The sequence below is a fragment of the Gossypium hirsutum genome, chromosome A06 (assembly GCF_007990345.1).
Source record: "Gossypium hirsutum isolate 1008001.06 chromosome A06, Gossypium_hirsutum_v2.1, whole genome shotgun sequence".
Classification (NCBI taxonomy): domain Eukaryota; kingdom Viridiplantae; phylum Streptophyta; class Magnoliopsida; order Malvales; family Malvaceae; genus Gossypium; species Gossypium hirsutum.
In genome coordinates, this window is record NC_053429.1 from 112685319 (window position 1) to 112711173 (window position 25855).

Here is a 25855-nt window from a genome sequence, read left to right on the forward strand (position 1 = left end):
ATCAGTATTACCACCAAAATAAAGTTTGAGGCAATGACTATTTATCTTGAATATGTCATTGTCAAGGTGTGTTACCTCAATGCTTCCGTATGTAAATATGTTTTTTACAACACATGGGTCGAATCCTCTTAACTTAAACTCTGAAGGAAAATTTTATGGATCCAATTTGTCTAATAGCACTTTGTCACCAACTTTGAATTGGTTCATTATCTTTACATGCACATCATGGCATTGCTTTGTTACTTCATTTTTCTTTCTTGATTTCTCATCAACCTTCATTCACCATCCGTCTAGGTTGTCGAGCTGCACCATTCGCTATTCACTTGTCCCTCGAGTTTTATCACTTCGAATAATATGGTTCCAACAAATTTTCATAAGGGATTTCCTGGAAAGAATGTTGAGCCACATAATTACCAACATTAATAGAACAATTAGTATCATCTCGCTCACGAGAGACTCTCATAAAATTACGTGTTTGAAGAGTAATCTTCTCATCACCTACATGAAGCACAAGTTCACCATTAGCCACATCGATAATAGTTCTAATATTGGCTAAAAAGGGTCGACCTAAAATCATAGGGACCTAAATATCCTTATTCATGTCCAATACAACAAAATCAACAAGGAATATAAATTTATCTACTTTTACAAGTACGTTCTCAATAATACCCTATGATATATGATTGATCTATTAGCTAACTGAGTACTCATCCTAGTAGGTTTTGGTTCCCCAAGATCAAGTTGTTTGAACATTTTATAAGGCATAACATTTATGCTAGCCCCTAAATCAGCCAAAGCTTTTTCAAAATTTAAACTACCAATGAGAAAGGAATAGTAAAACTTCCTAGATCTCTAAGTTTTTTAAGTAGTTTATTTTGGAGAATAGTCGAATAAACTGCATTGAGCTCCACAATTGACAAGTCGTCTAACTTGTTATTTGTTAATAGCTCCTTTAAAAATTTGACATACTTTGACATCTTTGGAAGGGCTTCAACAAAAGGTAAGTTAATATGCAATTTTTTTAGAAGTTCAAGAAATTTACCAACTTGTTCTTTTTTGCAGTCTCTCTTCAATGTTGTTGGATATGAAATTCGATGTTTGTATTCTCTAATTACCGACTTATGCTCTTTCTTACCTTCTTCAGCCTCATCACTTTTCAAAATAACTTCTAGATTCGGCTTCTGTTCATGCTCAACTAACCCTTCCACACTTTGAACAATGATTACGTGGACTTGCTCCTTTGGGTTAGTTTTAGTGTTGCTAGGTAAGCTACCTTGTGGTATTTCTAAAACAAGTTTGGCAAACTATCCAATTTGATTTTTAAGCCCATGACCGATGCTTGCTGATTTTTCATTATTGTTTCGGTGTTTTGAAATTAAGTTTTTGACATCAAAATAAATTTAGCCAACATCTCCTCAAGGTTCAGTTTCTTCTCTTGTAGATAAGGTTACTGAAAACTCGAAGGGGCTTGTGACCTTAATTTTCTTGACCACCTCAAGAGAAATTTGGATGGTTCCTCCAACCTATATTATAGTTTTTAGTATAGGGGTTATATTGAGGTTTAGAATTTTTACCTATAAAATTGACTTGCTCATGCTCCATGATAGAATTGAAAGGTAAACATTCTAAATTGATCATCCCCGCTCCATTCGTATCATATTGCATTACTAGGTTCACCTACATAGAAAAATTGAAACCATCAATTTTCTTATTTAGTGCTTCCACTTGACTTGACAACATAGCAACTGCATCTAGATTAAAAATCCCGGCTGCTTTCATTATTTTTGTTCTCATGACTTGCCACTAATAGTTATCCAGTGCTATTTTCTAAATAAAATCTTGAGCTGCCTCGGGTGTTTTATTATTCAGTGTTCCACCAGCTACTGCATCAATTAATGACCTAGTTGAGGGATTCAAACCGTTGAAGAAGGTTTGAACTTGTAACCACAAAGGTAACCCATGATGAGGGCACATTCTCAAAAGATATTTAAATCTCTCACATGCATCATATAATGTCTCCAAATTAATTTGAGCAAAATAAGAGATATCATTCATCAATTTAGCTATTTTAGTCAATGGGAAGTACTTTAAAAGAAACTTCTCAGTCATTTGATCTGAAGTAGTGATAGAACCTCGTGGCAATGAATTTAACCACTGTTTTACCTTACTCCTCAAAGAGAATGGGAACAACCGTAAACGTATGGTGTCATTAGCAGCGCCATTAATCTTAATTGTGTCACAAATCTCTAGAAAGTTAGCTAAATGAGTATTTAGATCTTCATCTTGCAAACCATCAAACTGAACATATTGTTGTACCATTTGAATTGTATTTGGCTTCAGCACAAAATTATTTGCAGTAATGGTAGGTCTCACAATACTAGATTCAGCCCCAATCAGAGTGGGCTTAGCATAGTAAAACACAGTACATGAGCAAGAGGAGTAGGAAGCTACTAATTATTTAGATTATCACCCATCTCCACAGTAATATTATTTTCCTCTTTATCGTCTACTATATTCTGTTGATTTTTCCTTGCTTCTCTAGCCTCTCTATGATTTCTAGAAGTAGCCTTGACAATCTCACTATCAAAAAGTAATAGATCCAGCGGGCTTCCTCTAGTTATAGAAGAACCTGCCATAAGCAAACAAATGAAAAATTAGAATGTAAAAACTAAATGAAAAACAAAAAATATTAAAATAAAAAAATGGCTAAATTAATAGAAATAAAATTTTCCTAATATTTTAGTCCCCGGCAAAGGCGCCAAAAACTTGATGTCCATGAAACCACCTAAAAAATTGACAAAGGCAAGTGCACTTATCAATTAATAGTATAGCTATAGTGAGTAAAGATATCATTCCCAGGAGGACTAAAAGTACTAGTAATTACCGTCTTTCTATTATTTAACCGACAAATTAGAGAGATTGAGTAAAACTAAAATTAACTAAACTTATTAACTAAAGAACATGACAAAGAACAAATCAAGAAAATAAATGATTAACAACGAAGAAGCAAGACAATACCCAGGAAAGAATCCACCTAGACTTCATTTGTCATTATCAACCTATATTACACAATTTCTTCACTTAGTATCTCGATCCGTAGAAATCCCTAAATTATGCTAATATCTCTTTCAAGAGTAAGAGCAACTGACTCTAAGTTGATTAATTAAATTTTTTTTAATTAAAACACCTATTATCACATTAACTCGATCGATGGATCCCCCTATTAGATTTGACTCTAATATGGTAGATTTAAATCGTCTAATTTCTAGGATTGCATACAACTCCACTTAATTATGCTAGATTTACTCTTAAACAGGGACTTTTCCTCCACTGATTTAAGCATATTAAACATGGATAAATAATCTAGAAATATTAAACCAAGAATTAAACAAAAAAAATTGAGAACAAGATCCAAGTATTTATTGCGTAAAAATAGAAATCAAAAGATAAAATTCATCAAAGGGTTCATCTTCACTAGGTATTTAGAAAATTAGTTCTTAATCATAAATAAAAAAATCTCAAAGATAGTATATTCACAAGAAATAAATAAATTCATAATAAACTTTAAAGAAATCAAAAGAAGATCTTCAATCTTTGTGGAAATCTACATCAGAGTAGGCTTCAATGGTGTTTTTCAAGTTGTTTTCTTGAATATTTCATGAAGACTTTCTCCTTTCTTCTTATCTTTGTCATATATAGGTCTTAGAATGCCTGAAAACCCTAAAAATTGCATTTTTTATGCGTGTTTAGAGTGCAAATCATGAAATCCACACATTTTGGCACATGGTTGTATGGCAGCTCGTGTGGTTATACAGCCGTGTGTCCAAACCGTGTGGAATGGCTCAGCCCGTGTGGCTCTTGAAACTTACTTCAGTTTTTCAATTTTCACTCCTTTTGCTTTCAAATGCTCTCGTAAGTATAAAAACATGAATTTAACAGACTAGGAGTATCAAATTCACCATTTTACATCAAATAATCATCTGAAAATGCATTAAGAATGGAATTAAAACAAGTTACTTTTGGCATTTATCAAGAGGAAATTGGAGACATGAATGTCTTGCGATTGTAGTTGGGGCTGAGGACGAGGTGGCACCTGGTGTCTTTCGCCTTTTATAGGGGGGGACGACGACCTTAGTTTTACCTCTAGTGTTTTTCATTATGTACATGAAAGAACAGACAAAAATCAAATAACTCAACAACTTTACAAATTAAATAACAAATAATCAAATTGATATAAGGACCTAAATGCTTCAATTCACTTCCCAATGAACACCAATTCACTAAATATGCTAAAACTAGTATAGAAAAAATCTAATCCTAAAACTAAGAGTAAGACTAAAACTAATGAGCCAAAAACATCTCAACTAAACTAATAGTAGAATAATAAGAAACTAATATTAATAATAAACAAAATAATAATAATAAAATCATTATAATAATATAATAAAAATTAATAAAAAATAAAATAAAAAGTAAATAAGGTGGGCAAATAGTGGGGGTTGGTAGACGACGGTGACGGAGCGACGAAGGGACGGTCGGTGGTGTCGAGGCAAAATACTAAAACAACTGACGAGAAACAGTGGCTACGATAAGGACGAACAAGTGAGGAAGGAATGGGAGTGGGTGTTCTTCAATGAAAAAAAAGGAGAGAAAAAGGAAGGGGAAAAAATAGGGTTGGTGGTGGCGTGTAGGTTGGGGATAGGTCGATGGAGGAGAAGATCTAAGGGAACGGTGACTGAAAAGGGGAGGTTGAATGGGGGAAAGAAGAAAGTTGATGGGCGCAGTTGTTTGTGATCATCATGGTTGGTGTAACTAAGAGTGGTGGTGTGTGGTGGCGACGAGGGAAAAGGGAAGCAAACAGGGATGAGGGGAGGAAAGAATGATGACAAGAAGTGGAGAACGATGGTGAAGGGTTGGATGAAGCTTAAGGATGTGAAAGACGGCCAGGAAAAGACAAAAGTGAGACATAAATTTTGAAACCCTAGATTTGAATAGAAGGCACGATTGTGTATATGGCTCGTGTTAGGCCACACGACCGTGTCTGGACACCATGTAAAGCCCCTTAGCCTATGTGTAATTCGAAACATAAAAAAATAAGCTTCAGTATCCACACGGCCTTGGATATGCCCATGTGTCCAGGCCATATGGTCTCTTTTAAACTATGTGATCCTTTCGTTCACTTCTCCCATGGCCGTGTACATGGGCGTGTGAGTCACAAGGCCGTGTAACTCTCTGTGACCATGTGAGTTAAAATAAAATTGGAAAAAATTGGCTTCAGTATTCACACAATCTAGGAAACGTCTGTGTGTCTCACATGGTCGTGTTGTCAGGTTGTGTAGTGCTTCCAAGACCGTGTGGACCCTTTTATTATTATTTGATTTTTTTAATAACATACTTGGCATGCCTCAAAATTAAAAAAAATAAAAATCAACACACGAGTTGCCTCCTGAGAAGCTCTTATTTAGAGTCTAAGCACGACTTTCCTTTTCACGCATATGGTTAACTCGAATATTAGAGTCGTAGCTCCTCTCTTTCATTATTAATATCACCACCAAGATAAGATTTGAGTCAATGAAGATTTACCTTGAATGTGTCGTATTCAGGTTGTGTTACTTCTATTGTACCGTATGGGAAAACGTTCTATACCGCAAATGGGTTCGACCTTTTTGACTTAAGCTTTACAGGGAACATTCGTGGATCTAACTTGTCTAGCAGCACTTTGTCTCTAACTTTGAATTGATTTTTCCTTTTTACTTACACACCATGGCTTTGCTTTGTTGTTCCTTCAAACATTCTCAGTTTCTCATAAGCCTTTGGTCACCATTCATCTAATTCATCAAGTTGAACCATTAGTTCTCCACTCATCTATTGATTTTTATCACATTGAAAAGTATGCGGTTTTAACATATATTCGTGAGTGATTTCCTACAAATAATGTTCAGTCATACGATTACTAACATTATTAGAATAACGAGTATCATCTCACTTGTTAGAAACTCTCACAAATTCACTTGCTTGAAAAGTAACCTCTTCATCACCTACCCTCAACACATGTTCACCATTACGTACATCAATAACAATTCTAGCAGTGGCTAAAAAGGGTCAACGTAAGATCATAGGTACCCAATATCCTCATCCATGTCTAATATAAATAAATCAACATGGAATATTAAATTATCTACTTTAACAAGTACATCATCAATAATACTCTTAGGATATTTAATTGATATATCAGCTAATTGAATACTCATCCTAGTGGGTTTTGGTTCCCCGAGACCAAGTTGTTTGAACATTTTATAAGGCTTAAGATTTATACTAGCACCCAAATCAGCCAAAACTTTTTCTACATTTAAGCTACCAATAAAATAAGGAATAGTAAAACTTACTGGATCTTTAAGCTTGGTGGGTAGTTTATTTTTAAGAATGACAGAACAATCCTTATTGAGCTCTACAATTGACAAGTCATCTAACTTCCTTTTATTTGTTAACAGTTCCTTTAAAAATTTTGTATATTTTGGCATTTGCGAAAGGGTTTCAACAAAGGGTAAGTTAATATGAAATTTTTTCAAAAGTTCAAGAAATTTACCATATTGTTCATTCATGTGATCTTGCTTTACTTTTGCCGGATATGGAATTTGTGGTTTGTATTATCTGGCGACTGACTTATGCTCTTTCTTTCTTTCCTCAATCCCATCATTTTTCTCAACAACTTCCAGATTCATCTTCTTTTCAAGCTTGACTAACCTTTCCACGCTTTGAACAATGATTGCATGGACTTGTTCCTTTGTGTTGGTTTCAGTGTTACTAGGTAAGCTACCATTCTCTCTAAAACCAACTTATCAAGTTGTCCAATTTGATTTTTAAGCCCTTTAATCGGTGCTTGTTGATTTTTTTAGAGCTATATCAGTGTTCTGAAATCTAGTTTCAAACATTGAAATAAATTTAGTTAACATCTCCTCCAGGTTTGGTTTCTTTTCTTGCTGATAAGGTTGTTGAAAACCCGGAAGAGGTTGTGTATTTTGATTACCTTGATGACCTAAGAGAAATTTGGATGATTCCAACATCCTAGATTATAATTATTGCTATAGGGGTTGTTTTGAGGTTTGAAATTGTTACCCATAGAGTTGACTTGCTCATGCTCTATGCTAGAACCGAAGGGTAAACATCCTGGATTGATTATCCCCACTCTAGCCGCAACACATTGCATTAATGGATTCATCTATTTATTTCAACTCAAACCATCAATCTTTTTACTTAGCACTTCCACCTAACTTGCCAACATAGCAACTGCGTCCACATTAAAAACACCAACTACCTTGATCAGTTTTGTTTCATGACTTGCCACTGATAGTTTTTCAATATCATCTCCTCAATAAATTCTTAGGCTTCGTCAGGTGACTTATTATTTAATATTCCACCAGCTGCTGCATCAATTATCTTCCTAGCCGAGAGATTCAAACCATTGTAAAAAGTTTAAACTTTTAACCACAAAGGAAACTCATGATTAGGGCACCTTTTTAAAATATCCAAATCTCTCTCATGCATCATCTAATGTCTCAAGCTCCATTTAGGCAAAAGAAGAGATGTCATTCTTCACCTTTTCTATTTTGGATGGTGGAAAATATTTCAATAGGAAGTTCTTAGTCATCTAAGCCTAAGTCATGATAAAGCCCCAGGGAAGTGAATTCAACCACTGTTTTGTCTTACTCCTCAAAGAAAATGGGAACAACTGTTAGTGTATGGCATCATCAATAACGCAATTAATCTTAAATGTGTCACAAATCACTGGAAAGTTAGCCTAATAAGCATTCAAATCTTTATCTTGCAACCCATAAAACTGAACATATTGCTATACCATATAAATTGTGTTCGATTTAATCTCAGAATTGTTTACAGCAATAGTCAGTTTGACGATACTTGATTCAGCCCCAATCAGAATGGCCTTCCCATAATCATACATAGTACGAAGAGCAGGAGGTGCAAGATGCTACTAATTATTTTGATTATCATCCATCGCTGTAGTAATATCATTTTCTTCTTAATCATTTATTAAAACCTATTGACCTTCCATTGTTTCTCTAACCGCTTTACGATTTCTACAAGTAGTTCTTTATATCTCACTGTCAAAAAATATTGGTTCGAACAACTTGCCTCTAGTCATAAACTAAAAGAACATGTAAGAATCAAACAAAAAAATTAAATATAAAAGTTAAATTAAAAAAATTAAAATTAAAATAACTAAATTAATAGAAATAAAGTTTTCCTAATATTTTGGTCCCCCGAAAAAGGCGCCAAAAACTTGATGCGTAGTGAACTAATTAAGAATTTGACTAAGGTAGCGCACCTATCAATTAATAGTATAGCTATGGTGAGAAAAAATATCACTCCCATGAGAACTAAAAGTACTAGTAATTACTGTCTTTCTATTATTTAACTAATAAATCCGAGTGATCAATTAAAAACTAACATTAACTAAATTAATTAAATATGAAAGTGACAAATAACAAATCAAGAAAATAATTGAGTAATAATCAAGAAGTGAAACAATACCAAGGAAATAATTCACCTAGATTTCATTTTTCACTATCAATCTAAATTACGAAAATTCTTTACTTATTATCTTGATCTGTAGAAATCCATAAATTATGCTAATATCTCTTTCGAGAGTAAAAGCAATTGACTCTAGGTTAATTAATTGAAATTTATTTCTAATTAAAACCCTTATTATCACATTAACTCAATCTATGGATTCTCTTATTAGATTTGAATCTAATTCAGTAGATTTATTTTGTCCTATTTCTAGGATTGCATGCAAGTCCACTCAATTACGCAAGATCTACTCAGGGTCTATTCCTCCTATGATTTAAGTACATCAAACCAAGAATTAAGCACACATAATTTAGAGCAAGATCTAAGTATATATTGCATAAAATAAAAATCAAACGACAGAATCCATCATTGAGTTCATCTCCCTAAGTATTTAGAAAATTAGTTCATGCTTGAAAATAAAACCATCCAAAACAAGCTGTGTGAACCCAAAATTTACCTAAAATAAAGCTATTTCAAAACCATTTCATGCATGACTTTTCAAACCATTTAAGCACACATTAAAGGGTTCAAACACCATTCAAACTTGCATAGACATACCATTTCAAGCATCCTAAATCACTTAACCTATATGCCATTTAAAGGCACCATAATGTGCATACAAACCTAGTCCATATAGGTACTAAATATACCACATAAAAATATTTCCTAGCCATTCAAAACATACCATAAGAGCCTTATTCACAAGCCTTAACAAGTGACCAAAATGACATAACTTAACAAGCATTACAAATCCATCAACCAAACATAATCTTCAAAGCAATACATACCAAATCACCATTACATAACATCCTATACATGCCACTATAAACTTTGGAGAAAATTCTCAAAAACTACCGAATTGATTGTTCGATAGTATGATAGATCTTGAAAAGTTTCCAAACCGATTATGCTTTCGAAAATCTATAAAATAAGGAAAGAAACTACATAAGAAATGAGCGCTTAGTAAGCTTCATATAAACTTAAACACAACTTACCATTTCATGTGCATAAAGTATATAACATAAGTGTAATATCAACTAAAACCATAAGCTTGGCATAAGCCTATACAACATCATCAAATTCACCAGTTAGAATTCTTGTACATGGTTCAAATGAATTCATCCATAACAAGTAAATTTATACATGTAATCACATCATTTAGTTCATAAATCATTTTCATAAGTTCATGATATACTCCATTTGAACACTTTCCATTTTGTTCCTTTTCATACCCATTGAGCCATCTAGAATTACATCGGATACTCGGGAAAGCTCACACGAAGTGTGCATTTACATATAATTGTAACATTTCCTTTACATCATTGCTCATACATGCTATGAGATGGGTCTGCTCACACGAGCTGTGGGCTAGAATGTAAGCTACACGGTGCTGCTCACGTGAGCTGTGGAGAATCTAAAACAAATGCAGGACCTCAGCCATCAGTAGGACATTCAAGACAAGCACTCGAAACATGAAAACCCTACTGACATGTTATTTGTATCCTAAGAATTCTTAAGGTTCAACCGGGACTAGATATTCGTCAATTCATCATAGTATTGTTACATTGATATATTGATTGATTTACATTAAAACAACACAATAAGCATTCAATTTAAACAACATTAAATCAAATATAGTTTATATGAACTTACCTCAATAACTAAGGGTGTAGAAGTTAGATCCAATTAATCTGAAGTTTTAGCTTTTCTTCGATCTATGTCCAAACGTGGTTTTTCTTGATCTAAATAGGTAATTTCAATCAATTAAGTACTTTTAGAATTCAATTTAATCCATATTTCATATTTATGCAAATTTACCAATTTGCCCCTAACATTTTAATATTTCACAATTTAGTCCTTAACCTTATAACTTCAAATCTAACCATTTTAATCTAAATCCATGTTAATGAAATATGCAAGGACCTTGAAAAAACCTATATTTATCATCATTTCACAATAAAACCCTAGAATTTATACTTTTAACAAATAAATCCCTATTTGCAATTTCATCAAAAATCACTTAACAAAACATTTTTTTTCAACAAAGATTCATAATCTATCAACTAACATCAAAATCTATTCAAAAACATCCATGGCATAACCCTAAAAAATTAACAGTTTTACAAATTAACCCTCGGGCTAGCTAGATTAAGCTAAAACAATCTCAAAAACATAAAAATCATTCAAAACGGGACTCGGAATCACTCACATGCAAGAAACAAGCTTGACTGAACCTTTAAAGTGTAAAAATGGCTTCTTCTTTCCTTAATTTCAACGGAGAAAACCCTTAAGGAAGATGATACCAAATTTTACCTTATTTTATTTTACATTAATTTATTAAATTACTATTTTAACCTTAGTTATTGACTTCAAAATCAACCAAATCGTGTCCATAATTGTCCAATAAATTTAAGGATGATATAATTACCATTTAAGTCCATTAGATTTCCTTTCCATAGTCTTTTATTCCTTTTAACTAATAGAACTAAACTTTTACACCTTTTATGATTTAGTCCTTTTTATTTAATTAACTATGTAAACTTTAAATTTTCTTAAAAAAATTTTAATACGACCCCAATATAATCCCATAAACATTAAATAATAATAAAATACTAACTTACTTGTCAGAATTGTGGTCCTGTAACTATTATTTTCGACACCACTGAAAACGGGTTGTTACGCACATGTGTGATTTTAGGTAAAGTTTATTCCTATAAATTGTATGTAATTGATTGTAATCTGTGTTAAATTGATTTGAATCATGGAAATACCACTGAGTTTTATCGCTCAGTGTATGGTTTGTTTCTGTGCGTAGGTTTAGATATATCTCGAGGTCCTTAGTAGTGACTCCAACATCCAGCCAGAGACCCCTAACTCAGTAATGCTTGTATAGCCTCTTTTTGTTCGTTATATGACATGTATCTAGGTTGAATCAGTTCTTAATATAATAGGTGATCATGTGAATTTTATGGTCGGAATTAAAAATATTGAATTGATCGTATGATTATCTATATGAAATTGATAATGTTACAAGATTTGGTTATGTATAACTTATGGTAATGTATCTAATTACCTATATATATATATGCCAATTAGTTCTATGAAGAGGATTGATGAAATGATTGTGAATTTGAATGGATTGGTTGAAATGGATAAAGACTTATATGTATAAATGGTACTTTAGCTATAATGGAATTCATTTTATATGTAGGTTTTTTTGAAATTATATTTTGCAAATGAATTTGAGGTGCTATAGGTGATTGCCAACAAGTACCAAAACTTGACCATTTGAAAAATAGTATGTCACATCGCGACTAAACCAAATTGCCATGCCACAATGGGACGCCGAGTATTGATCGTTGTGACGAGGCTAACTCAGTATGTTGCGTTGCGATGAGGAACCCCCTAACGTCACAGCATCATCCTAGTGTTTTGATTTTTTTACAATTTGGTCATAATTCAACCTTGGCTTAGCTTTAGAGCTTTCGTAAGATCATTTAATGTTAGAGTATACTCAAAGACCAATCATGAGATGATTGTAATTACAAACTCGTGTTACCTTGTTATTAATATAAGACATTACCATTATTATTTCAATTTCTTTTTCTATGTGTATAAAAATCGATTAATAATAAAGTCTAGAGAATAATATGATTATTCTTAAAAATTTCTTAGTTAAGTATTATTGTGGGTTTGGACAGTGAAAATGCATTGAGACTAATGTGTAGTTGATTGATGAAAAAGTGTTGTCATTGACATAGGGATGTCAAAATCAACACACGAGTATGAGTTAGAGAACAACATATTGGACTGATCTGCTGTGAGTGTGTTTATTGGATTATTATGTATAGTCACAACATTGGGCATTACAAGAACCTATAAGGTCACACCCTATGGTTAAAACGAACAGACTTTACAAAAATACATTGGGTATATGCCCTCCTACATACATCTTTGGTGAACTGTATTGCCTGATGGATAGTATTATTTGGCGGACTGCATCGTCTGATGGATAGTATCGTCTGACGGATTGCCTAGCAGACAGTATCACCTAGCGAATATGATTCACAACTACTTTTCAGAGTTAATATTTATGGAAGTCTATATTCTTTTGGAAAGAATATAAAGTTTTAATACCTTCCATGATTTCTCTAAAAGTAAAAAGGGAGTTATTTTGTTTTATTATAGGTGATTAATAAAAGGAAAAAGATTCCAACAAATATGTGTGGGGGAAGTAAGAAAACTCAAGAGGTCTAGCAGCTAATTTTGAATTCTCTGAAAAAAAAAGTTCAAAGAGTTTTGTTGTTCGTTATTAATTGTATGAACTATGTAGAGGTCGAAACGATTCTATTGCAGCTTGGAATCGACACCTCGAAGTAAATCAGATATTGATGGCGTAGCTAGGAGGCTGGCAGGAGCCCCAGCCCCCCTAATATGGAAAAAGTTTCATTTAGGCCCTTTAAATTTTTTAAAATTTTAAATTAGTAAAGGTAAAATTGCACTTTGCCCCCCTAAAAATGATAAAATTTTGATTTATTACTTTAAAAATTATAAAGATATAGGCTATTCAAATGGTGGAAATGCATTTTTACTATTGTAAAAATTAAATTTTAATTTCAGCCCCCTAAAAAAATTTTCTGCCTTCACCCTTGTCAGATATCTAAAGGTATATCTTACAATTCTGTTTCAACTCGATTGGTTCCTCTTACATGGACCTTTAGTTGGTGATCGCCAGAATAATTTTTTCACTACGTCATGGGGTGCACTGACGATCCAACAAATCCTAGATACATTCATAGATTAATTCACTTGGAATATTCATAGTGTGACTTACTTAAATTCTACCTAAATGAATAACTGTGTGTAACATATATACTTTGATGAGTTGAAAACCTATGTGTCTCAAAGTAATAAGCTAAAAATTGATACCTTTAGCATATGACTTATGCATGGTATAACTTCATTTACAATAATAGAATTATAGTTCTATAAGGGTAAATGGAATTGTATATCATGGATCATTTATCTTTGACAAATGATTAATTGTTACTGGTATAATCATTTTTGTTATAATAAATATAATGATGACTATTAGTTAAATGTGATCAAATTTTAAAGTATTACAAATATCTTATAAAAATAAAAAAATATGACTAAATCGATGAACTAAATTCATGTACTTTCTCATGATTTGTCTAGCAATCCAATTTGTTTTTAGAAAAGCATATAGTTGGTCTGTTATAATTATTTCTTGTCTTCATGCTTCCGCAAGTAATGGTACCTAAATGCCAATTATACACGTTTTCTGAATGTAAGTTTTAGCGGTAGCATTTATTATAATTTGGCGAAAGAAGTTAGGCTATTTCTAGACTGCTGTCGATAGCAGCCATGTTTTAATTAGTCAAACCCAAGACTTAAAAGCATAAATATCCAGACGATCGAGAATAAGATTATGGTAGCAAGTTTCCAGTTTAGCTTCTCTTTCCAATCAGTTTGCTCAACTTATTGGCCACTTGCCACTAGACACGGCAGCGACCGACCACTTGCTTACCAGTCCAAGAAATAGAACCGTTGAATTTGACTCGAAACAGACCAAATAAATCCCCCCCCCCGGGCTAAATAACACAATAAATTAAACTTCCACTTCCATATCATATTCAGCAAGATGCTCCCAATAATCTTGGTTTTCATGGCTTTCCTCGTTGTCATCAGTTGCCGCCGTGTTTACGTCAAATGGTTTGGAAATAGATGTGACTTTGATTGCGTGGTCTGTCTAAGCAAGGTCTCCAAGGGAGAAAAACGCTGGTCATTACCGATATGTCACCATAATTTTCATGTTCACTGCATTGATGCCTGGCTCAAAGTTCGTCCAAATTGTCCACTTTGCAGGATTAACGTAGCCCCTCGACAAGACTTTTTCATTTCTTCTAGCTTGCTTTCTGATTTTGCTAAAACACTCGGAAAATGGATTGAAAACCCACTTTCTTTTGAGCTTACATCTGCAGTTTGTGAGAGTTTAGTCTATATTTAATGACAAAGCTGGGTTAGCCTAGCCTGCAAATCATGATTGTTCTTTTATGCATATTTAGGTTCTTCTTAAAGAGGAGGGCAATACCCCCAATTGTATTATATTGTTTTCCTCATCATTTGCTTTTGTTTGAAACATGGTAGCCTGAGATATGATTCAATTGATGAGAAAGTAAAACAATCCAATATATTGTTGACTTCGTTTTGTTGCTTCGAAAAATCTATCATGTTTGATTACTTGCAAACAGGAATCCTCTGCCCCAAGCGCTTCCCCCCTGCCCCCTCGTGTATATATATATATATTGGTTTAAATATGTCAAAAGTCTCTGTACTCTTTTCAAATTTAAAATTCAGTCTTTATAGTTAAATTTTGATACATAGAGCCCTTGTACTTTTTTGGTTAAAAATCTTGTTCCCTCCATTTAATTTTACTGTTAAAGTTAACAATGCCAAAATTAAAATAACTTTTTTAGCCCTCAAAATTTATTGCTTTTGTCAATTTTTATGTACTTTTAAAGTATAATGACCAAATTGACAAAAGCTATAAATGATAAGGGATAAAAAAGTTACTTTACCTTTGACACCGTTAACTTTAATGGAAAAATTATACGGTGGGACCAACATTTTTAAATAAAAAAAGAACAAGAACTTAATGTCTCAAAAATAAAGTATAGGGACTAATAAATTTCTAAAGAATATAGAGATTTTTGGCATATTTAAACCATTTTTCATTTTATATCTTATAAACTTTAATTAAAATTAAAATTTATCTTCTCAATTTTATATTAATTATAAAAGAACTAAAATTTATAAGAAATAAAAATAACAAAATGTGTTAATAAATGAGAAATAAATAAAAATTAAACCAACTCTTCATGTATATATATACACAAATTTATAGGAAAAATATATTTTAATGTGATTTTGTGGGTACTACTCTTTTGGAACTCGTGTCTATTATTAATAATGATTGTGCTAATAAGAAGATAGGATGCTAGGACCAAGTGTATGGAATAAGCCTGATGGCTCAGGTTTTAGTGACCCTCTCCTTATTTGCTTTTTTTGTTTTTTTTTTATAATTATTGTATGTTGTGTTTTCCTTTTAAAAAAAAAGTCTACAACATTAAACTAAATATTAAGTCTTTTATTAATAAAAAAAACTCATATCAATGGAAAAGATTGCTTTTTGGGATATAATGAATTTATTAACATTGAAATAAAAATATTTATAATTTAAAAAAACATCAATATAATCAAAATCAAACTAATTTAAGTTCACTTAATCTGAACCGATTCAAATACAAGAAAATTCATAATTTAAAAAATTGAGTTCAAGAAAAACATGAGTTCAAGAAAGCATGAACATGAGAATATTCAAGTTCGAGCTGATCCAAGCTTAAAATAATCCAAATTCAAAGACAACCAAATCCAAACCTACAATAAATATTTTTTTTATTACTCTTGACACTAAAATAGAGCATATAACCCTTTTCAACAAAAGCTTGCCTCAATATTAACTATTTTAACTTTTTAAATATTTCATAGTATTTTTCCTCAACTTATGTAACACCTCATTACCTAACTTGATCTCCAAGTCTGAATTACAAGGTACCATATTTATTGCCGAAGCAACTACAATTAATAATATTAAATCTAACATTATTATACATTTACATATAAACAAATCATGTGTATTAAATAGTACATAATCATTTTTGGGTCTTATACGAGCTTACAAAAGCTCCTTTGCTAACCTGAGGTCGAAATGGATCAAATTGTAAAGATTAAAAAATTTCAAGTTGATGTCGCGAATTTAGGGTTTTCTCTTCGCGGCGTGACTCTCTGAGTTAGGTTCGTCGTGACCTTGAGGCTATGTCGTCGCAACATGAACCTTGAGCTATTTCTTGCTGCAACACCAAGGGTACATCGTTGCGACATGACAAACTATTACCTCAAAATTTAGTTTGTTACAAGTTTGTATGACTTGCAATTACACATACATACTCCCATACAACTAAATCATTAACATACCAAATGGAATCAAGTCAAAATATACCAAATTTTTAATTCACGATAACATCAATTACCAACTCTAACTTCAACCATCTACAATCCAAAAACCAACCAAAAATCCTAGGTACATGCCAAATTCAATTCAAAAGGTACATTACAAACTTTGTGGAGCTAGAGAATCAATTTTTGGATGTTGGGCACGGAGAAAACAAACTGTACGTTGAGCAATAGTGCTCAATGATACATTTACAATTTAATATATATATGACATAAACATTAGCATTAACTTCAAGCTAAAAGATGCAATTTGCACATAACATATTGTATCAATACCAAAATAACATATCCAATTTACCATAAATATAATCAATTCCAACTTACCTATCAATATTCAACCATATTTCAATTATCAAACTTTTCATCATCAATCCAAGTACATAAGTATACATATAATGGATACTAAATCATCCTACTCCAATTACATATATAAACACTTCAATTAACTTACAAATAGCCAACTATTCACAAGTAATATCAATTCAATGTTATTCAACATCAAGCATACAATTATAAGTCTTTTCCACATACCACTTACAACATGCCATTAAGTTTCACGACATATAATTTATTATTGATATTACATTTTCAACTCATTTTTGGATTCTACTGACTTATTTTGTATTTGTTTTGGCCCCCAAGGCTCAATTTCATCAAGTTTACATACTCAGTCGTATGTTTTCAACATTACATTTACATTTGAACATAATTGTTTCCAATGGTATCAAAATTAGAACCTGACTGGGACTCTAAAGGATACTTAGATCGTTCAACCAACACACCAAACTGGCACTGAACTGCATCATTGGATAAAGAGGTAAGGTAACTGGCATGTAAAGTGCATACTAGTGTACAAAATGTATCCTGGCGCACAAAGCGCATACTAGCACAGAAAGTGCATATTGATGCATAGAGGACATATTTGGCACACGAGGTGCATCCTGGCTCATAATCTCATACAGAACTCAATCATATGACATGTCAACTATATCTGACACAGTCAAACAACTAATAAGGTACCATAATCAACTCATTTACAATTAAGTACAATTTTCATTTATCAATTATACTCACAATCACAATCCAATCAATTAACGTATCACATAAGCTTCATGTAATTTGATACATTTTCATCAAATCTTATAGCACACATCATATTTCTTGCAATTCATACTATTTTACAACTTATTTAATTTAGTCCCTCATTTCGGCAAATCTATAATCAAGCTCAATTCAATAGCTTTTATTATCACAAATTACTCACCTAATATTTATAAATTTAGTTATCATGAAGATGCAACCAATTAAAACAACCTTAAATCGCAAATGTACAAACCGTGGTCTCACGTCACTTGTCAACAACTCTCTCTTTTCCTTTCCCTTTCGAATGTTCCGCGTCAACGTTAGCTACGTATAGTCACAAAGCATATCACATTATCAAATTTCAGCCAAATTAGAATCAAATACCAAATTAAACATATTTGTCAATTTATCAATTTATTCCTTAAAATCGAGACAAGCATAACTTTCAATTTAAGGATTCATATTAACATTTGGTTTCACCAAAATTCATTAAGGACCTTCTATTTTCTATTCCAATCAATATTTCATAATATTTTTTTAATTTTATTCAATTTCGTCCTTAATTAACGAAACTAACAACTAAGCTTTACAATTAAGTTATTTTCTTAAATTAACTTAATTTCTAATAATTTCACACCAATTTCATTCAATTCTCAATAATTAAAACTTCAAAAAAATTTAACAGTTTTACAAATAGTACATGAACTAGCTAAATCAAGCTCCCATGATTCAAGTTTCATAAAAATCAAAGAAAAATAACTAAGTACTTACTTGAAATCAAAGCTGAAAGTTTAAAACCCTTAGCAATGGCATTTTCTTCTTCCTTTTTCTCTTATGGCCAGTTGAAGAAGATAAACTATCATCTCTCCTTCAACTAGCTTCTTATATATATATATAGGTAATTAAGTTTTAATTAATCCAAATTAGCTTTTAATTAATCATTTCTTATAATTATAACTTTAATTAATTACTTTAATCACCAATTATTATTAATTCTTCTGCCTCATATTTATAGAGTTTATCAACAGGAGGCTTACCAGTTCTAATAAATTTCGTACTTTGAGGCATATCAGGAACCGATTGAGAAACAGGAGGGGGTGGAGGTTGTTGTATAGCCAGATTTGTTCTTACATATTATGTAAACCATTCATTCAGCATTTTGAAGAAGGCTTCTTTTGCCTCTCCTCCCCGTCCCTCAGATACGGGCCTTCTACTACTCAAGGTTGCTCTTTGTACTAAAGCTTGAGCATTACTTTCAGCTTTTTCTGAATCAACTCGATTGGATGACATTACTATATAAAAAAACATGTTTTAAAATGTTCAGGAGATATCACACTATCACAGGTTATATAATGGTATGAATAGCTAGGTTGTACATACTACGTTAGTTCGAGAATCGACTAAATTGTGGCTCTGATACCAATAAATGTAACACCCGTAACCCATATCTATCACTGAAATAGGGTTTTAGAGTATTACCAAAATTTACAGATTAAAATACAGACAATTCATATAATTTATACAATCATATCAAGAATTAATCATAAAGTCCCTTATAAGAGCTCTCGAGGCCCAAAACATTCATTAGAAACAAGTCGGGACTAAACTGGGTAATTAGAGAATTTTTTAGAAATCTTAAAATTTTTTTAAAGTGCAAGGTACACATGCCCTTGTGGCCAGGCCATATGGCTCACACGGTCGTGTCCCAGCCTGTGTCCCATACCCGTGTAACTCTCTGACTTAGGTCACACGACCAAGTCACACGCCCGTGTGCTAGGCCGTGTGAACATAATAACTTGCATTAAATAGGTGCGGAGGTCACACGGCCAAGCCACATGCCCGTGTGCCAGGCTGTGTGATCAATTGTGAGCATTCTGTTTTGACATTTTCAAGATGCAGGGGACACAAGGCCAAAACACACACCCATGTGCTAGGACGTGTGTCACACACAGCTGAGACATATGCCCGTGTCTCTGCCCGTGTGGACGAAATAAGGTTATTTCTAAGCCAAATTTCTCACCCAATTTTGGCATCCACCTATCACAATAAATTTCACATTTACAAACCATATCAAAGTACTCAAAATATGCCAAAATCATGTATTAAACATGACATATTACCACATTCAACCAATGTGCCTTTACGCACCTCAATTGACAATTTATTTTCATGTCTACCTAATACTCGTATGCATATTCAATCTCCATTTCGCTTTCATTCATTCATCCACACACAAACCCAATTTATGATACCACTTACATATATATATACACATCAAAATGTATCTAACACTAGCCATTCAAATGGCTAATCTCAATAAAACATTTACTTTCCAACATTGGCCAATTAACCTATACATGCCATTATAACCAAAATTAGTTTTATATTTGTACCAAAATGGGCCGATGGATAGTGTGATGTGTCTCAGACCAGCTTCCAACCTTAACGAGCTTTCGAGTACTATAAAACAGAAGAAAATAATTAGAATAAGCTTTAGAGCTTAATAAGTTCGTATAACAAAAAATTATCTTACCATTCATTTACAAATAAGGTAAGTACACAAAATACATCCAAAGCAATTTGGCCAATAATCTAAACACATATCCTCATCAAACAAGTTAGTCATGTATTTCATATGAATTTCAAGAAACATGAATGAGCTTATTAAATATCAAATCCCCATGCTCATAAATTTCCCACATCTTGTATTCACATATATCAATTCCACGTATCTCAAGGTTATACGAGAAATGATTCATTTAGTACTTATATTTTTCTCATGTCTGGATTTTTCCCTTTGAATCATTGAAAATATCAATGGATACACAGGAAGTACACACAAAGTGTAAAAAACTATAATCCGTCAATTCATATACATGAATGCCCATGCAAACATGTAAACGGGAAGCTCTTTCAAGCCATAAAATGGGAAACTCATGTGAGCCATGTAATGGGAAGCTCCATAGAGCCATTAACGGAAAGCTCATAATAGCCAATAACGGGAAGGTTCAAGCGAGCCAATATTAGGAAGCTCCAAAGAGCAATTAATCGGGAAGCCCAGAAGAGCCATATAACTGGACGCTCATAAAAGCTGCGATGTGTCCACAACATATGTAGGATCACAACCAATCGGGATGCTCCAAAGAGCTATTAACGGGAAGCTTGTAAGAACCATATAATGGGAAGCTTATGAGAGCTAATTATGGGATGCTCTTTTGAGCTGTTGTATGTCTGCAACACATGTAGGACCATAACTAATTCGGGAAACTTGTATCCATCGAATTTCATTTATTCAAACGGAACTTAATATTTGTCGGGCATTGTCGGATATGTGATCAATTTCATATATATGGCATTTACAAAATTCACATATACAACATTCAATTCAAATATATAATTATACAAAATTTATTTACACAAACTTACCTCGACAAATGTTCGTGTATTTGTAATCTACTAATCTGATACCTTCTCTTTTCCTCGTTCTAACTCCGTATTTGGTCTATTCGGATCTATATAAATGAATTTAACATCAATTCATATTCAATTCATTTCAATTCACATCTTTGGCAAAATTACCATTTTTCCTTATACTTTTATTTAATTACTATTTCATCCCTGGGCTCTAAAAATGAAATTCACGCAATTTAATCCTTATTCCAAGCCTAGCCAATTTTCACATATGACTATATTAGCCCATTTATTTAATAAAATTCAAAATTTTTCCATGAATTTTACATCTTTTCAATTGTGTCCCTAAACCACAATTTCATCAAAATTCACTTTACAAAAGTTTTTTATTTATCAACCTTCCATTTTCTACCATAAAACTTCATAATTCTTGCATATTTATCCATGGTAAAACCCTAGTACTTTGATAACTTTACAATTAATCCCCGAGATAGGTAAATTAAACTATTACGATCTCGAAAATATAAAAATGACTAAAAACGAGACAATGATACATACCTATTTGAGTCAAATAAGTTTTCTAGAGCTCAAATTCTCATGGCTTGGGTTTCCATGTTTTTAATTTGGGAAAGATGACGATAAATGATGATATATTAGATTTTTATTATTTATCATCTTTAATTATTTCGTCTTTCCAATTTCATTCTTTTCTTTATTTAATTTTTCATGAATGAATCATCATACTTATCTACTATCTCCTATTAATAGTCTATTTGCCATATAATGATCTCCAATGTTGAATTCCATAGTTATTGGATCCTTTTAGCTGCTAAAATTCAACTTTTGCATGTTATGCAATTTGGTCTTTTTATCAATTAGACATGTAATAGGTAAAATTTTCTTAACAAAATTTTTATACAATATTTCAATCATAATGCAGAACATGAAATAATATTAAAATAATTTTCTTTCCGGACTTAGATTTGTGGTCCTGAAACCACTGATTCGATTTCACTAAAAATGGGTTGTTACAGCTTGATTCATTTACGTAGATTAATTAAATTGGAGCACATTACTTCATTTCACATTAATTATAAACATAAATGTGAAACTTGTGTTGAGATAAAATTAACAAAGTCTTCATTTCAAACTGTTGAAAGAAGCATAGAACCACTTAATCTAATACATAATGATGTTTGTGACTTAAAGTTTGTGCAAACAAGATGAGGGCATAAATATTTTATTACCTTCAATGATGGTAGTACAAAATATTGCTACGTCTATTTGCTAAAGAGCAAAGATGAAGCTATAGAAAAATTTATTCTTTATAAGCAGAATGTTGAAAACCAACTTAATAAAAAGATTAAGATGGTGAGAAGTGATCATGGTGGCAAATATGTTGAACCATTCGGTGAATACTGTGCATAACATGGTATTATTCATGAAGAAACACCACCATACTCTCCTCAATCAAATGGAGTAGTCGAGTGGAAAAATCAGACTTCAAAGGAAATGATGAACGCATTGCTAAGAAGCTCTGGGTTAACACAAAACATGTGGGGGGAAGCTATTCTATCTGCTAATTACCTTTTAATAAGGTTCCCCATCAAGAAAAGGGACAAAACACTATATGAGTTATGGAAAGGTAGAAAACCTTCCTACAACCACTTGAAAGTGTGGGGGTGTCTTGCAAAGGTAATGGTTCCATTACAAAGCAAATGAAAATAAGTCCTAAAGCGATGGATTGTATTTTTATTGGCTATGTAGATCATGGCAATGCATATAAGGTTCTTGTTTATGAATCGAAAAATCCTAACATTCATAAGAATACCATATTGGAATCAAAAAATGTTTCGTTCTTTGAAAATATCTTCCCTTGTAAAGCTAGAAAAGTTTATTCAAGTTCAACAAAATGAACTTCAGAGACTATAGATGAAAATAGTCTTAATAAGGCTGAAACTGAGATAGAGCCAATGAGGAGTAAACGAGCAAGGGTAGAAAAGCCTCTTGAATCATATTTTCTAACCTTCATGCTAGAGGCTGAACCTCAAATATATAATGATGCTATACGATCATTCGAAAGCATCTCATGAAAACTATTAAAAGTGAAATTGATTCCATCATGTAAAATCATATATGAGAATTAGTGGATCTTCCTCTGGGAATTAAACTACTAAATTCTAAATAGATTTTCAAATAGAAAATGAAAGTAGATGGAACAATTGATAAGTACAAGGTTAGATTGGTTATCAAAGGTTATAGACAAAAGGAAGGCCTTGACTACTTTGATACTTTTTCTCTAGTATCTAAAATAACTTCCATAAGGATGATACTTGCAATTGTCGCTTTGAAGGATCTAGAAGTACATCAAATGGATGTTAAAACAACTTTCCTAAATGGAGATCTTGATGAAGAAATTTACATGAAACAACTTGCAACCTGAGGGTTATATAGTTCTAGGACAAGAAAGGAAAATTTGTAAATTGATGAAGTCTTTATATGGACTTAAACAAGCACCAAAACAATGGCATAAAAAGTTTGATAATGTCATGATGACAAATGGCTTGAAGATTAATTGGTGTGACAAATATGTGTATGTCAAAACTACCGATGCTGGATATTTAATCCTATGCTTATATGTTGATAACATACTCATTGTTGGAAGTAACAATGAAATGGTAAAAAGTACCAAAGGCATGTTAAATTCAAGATTTGACATGTAATACATGGGACTGGCTTATGTAATTTTGGGTATCCAAATTAAAAGGTCATCTAAAGGTCTCATATTGGCTCAGTCACACTATGTGGACAAGATTCTTGGGGAATTTAGTAAGGATGATTCTGGTATAGCCATAACTTCAATAGATATAAGCCAACATCTGTCCAAAAATAGAGGTGAAAGCATTAACCAAGTGGAATATGCCAGGGTTATAGGCAGTCTAATATACCTTATGAGTTACACTAGACCAGATATAGCTTTCACCGTGAGTAGTTTAAGCAGATTCACAAGCAATCTAGGGGAAAACCATTAGAAAGCAATTGTGAGAATACTGAGATATCTCAGATATACTTGGGATTATGAATTACATTATTCCAGTGATCTTGCTATTTTAGAAGGATTCTCCGATGCCAGTTGGATATCTGATATTCAAGATACCAAAGGCACAAGTGGATATGTCTTTACATTGGGAGGATGAACTGTGTTATGTAATTCCTCAAGACAAACGATTATAACCAGATTCACAATGGAATCTAAGTTTGTAGCTCTAGAAAAATCTAGAGAAGAGGCAGAATGACTTCAAAATTTCTTGGAGGATATTCTTAACTGGCCAAAACCTGTGCCCACAATAGGCATATATTGTGATAACCAATCAACAATTGGTAGAGTACATAATATAATGTATAATGGTAAGTCGAGACGTAAGCGTCGTTTACACAATATTATTAGAAAACTAATATCAAATGGAGTTATTTCTATTGATTTTGTAAAATCAAAAGATAACATTGTGGATCCACTACCTAAAGGCTTGAATCGAGATGTAACATCCCAAAATATTAAAGATTTTAATTGCGAGATTCTACAGTAATTAGAATTAGGTATCTGTAATTCAGTTTTCTGCAATTGAGTTTGAAGTCTGGAGTTCGAGTCGCATCATTAAAATTTTGTTGTTTTTGAGATCAACCCATAAGCACACGTTTTCCACTTAAGTTCGATTCAGTGTGAAAGTTTGACAAGAATGAGCCTGATGGTTTACTGGTTAAGCATCAGTCTGTATTTTGTCTAGTTTTGAATTCGAATCCCATCGTATGCGTTAGCCATACATTTTTGTCAAGTGTTGGGAGTTTGTTTGGAAGTTAGAAATTAATTGATGATAGTTTCCTTCTTTCTTTTATTTCTTTTCTCTTTTTTTCCTTATTATTTTTGGCTTTCCTGTTTCGATAGTTTTCTTTTTTTCAGTTGATTGTGTGTTAATTAGAAGGGGTGAGAGAATATAGATTAACAGGAATTCTATTGTTAGTCACTATTTTGGAGGTCGGCGGTAAGTATCTGCAAGCAAATTCGTGATTGTTACTATTTCTTCTCCTTATTCATTGTTAGGATGGAATACTGTTGTGAGTTTAGAATTTCTATTTAATGGTTGTGTTTCACCTAACAGGCGAAGCTTTTAACACCAAAGAGTAGCAACAAGACAATCTCTATGATTTTTACTGAAGTTTTGGTAAGTTTGGAATGTTTAAAGGTTTTATGTCTAAATTTTTGACGTGGGAATTAAGCGAGTAATCGGGAAGTCCTGTTGGTTAATTGGATAAATTTTGTTATTGAATACTTGTTTTAGGTTTTGAGGATTCCTAGAATCGTTTTTTCTTTAAAATTAGTTAGGTGTGTGTCAGAAACTCTACTTTTCAAGTTTCAGATCTCCAAAAATGGTGACTGTCGACGCCACACGGGCGTAACTCATTGTTTACTGAATTAAGGCTACACGTGCATGTGATTAGGCTGTGTGTGACAATTTTAGTGCAGGGTTCACATGGCCAGGGATACGGACGTGTGCCCAGGTCGTGTAACTCACTGTTTGAGGTGTAAAAACCACACGGCCAGGGACACGGGTGTGTGCCTAGGCCATGAAACTCACTATTCATCATATAAAATCATACGGCCAGGGACACGGGCGTG

At 32.6% G+C, this 25855-nt stretch overlaps 1 non-coding gene across 1 annotated transcript; it reads left to right on the plus strand.

Moving 5' to 3' along the window:
* Positions 1–1954: 1954 nt before the first annotated feature.
* LOC121231490 (small nucleolar RNA R71) lies at positions 1955–2061 on the plus strand. Its single transcript, XR_005929548.1, has one exon. It is a non-coding gene; the product is annotated as a small nucleolar RNA R71 (small nucleolar RNA).
* Positions 2062–25855: the final 23794 nt, after the last annotated feature.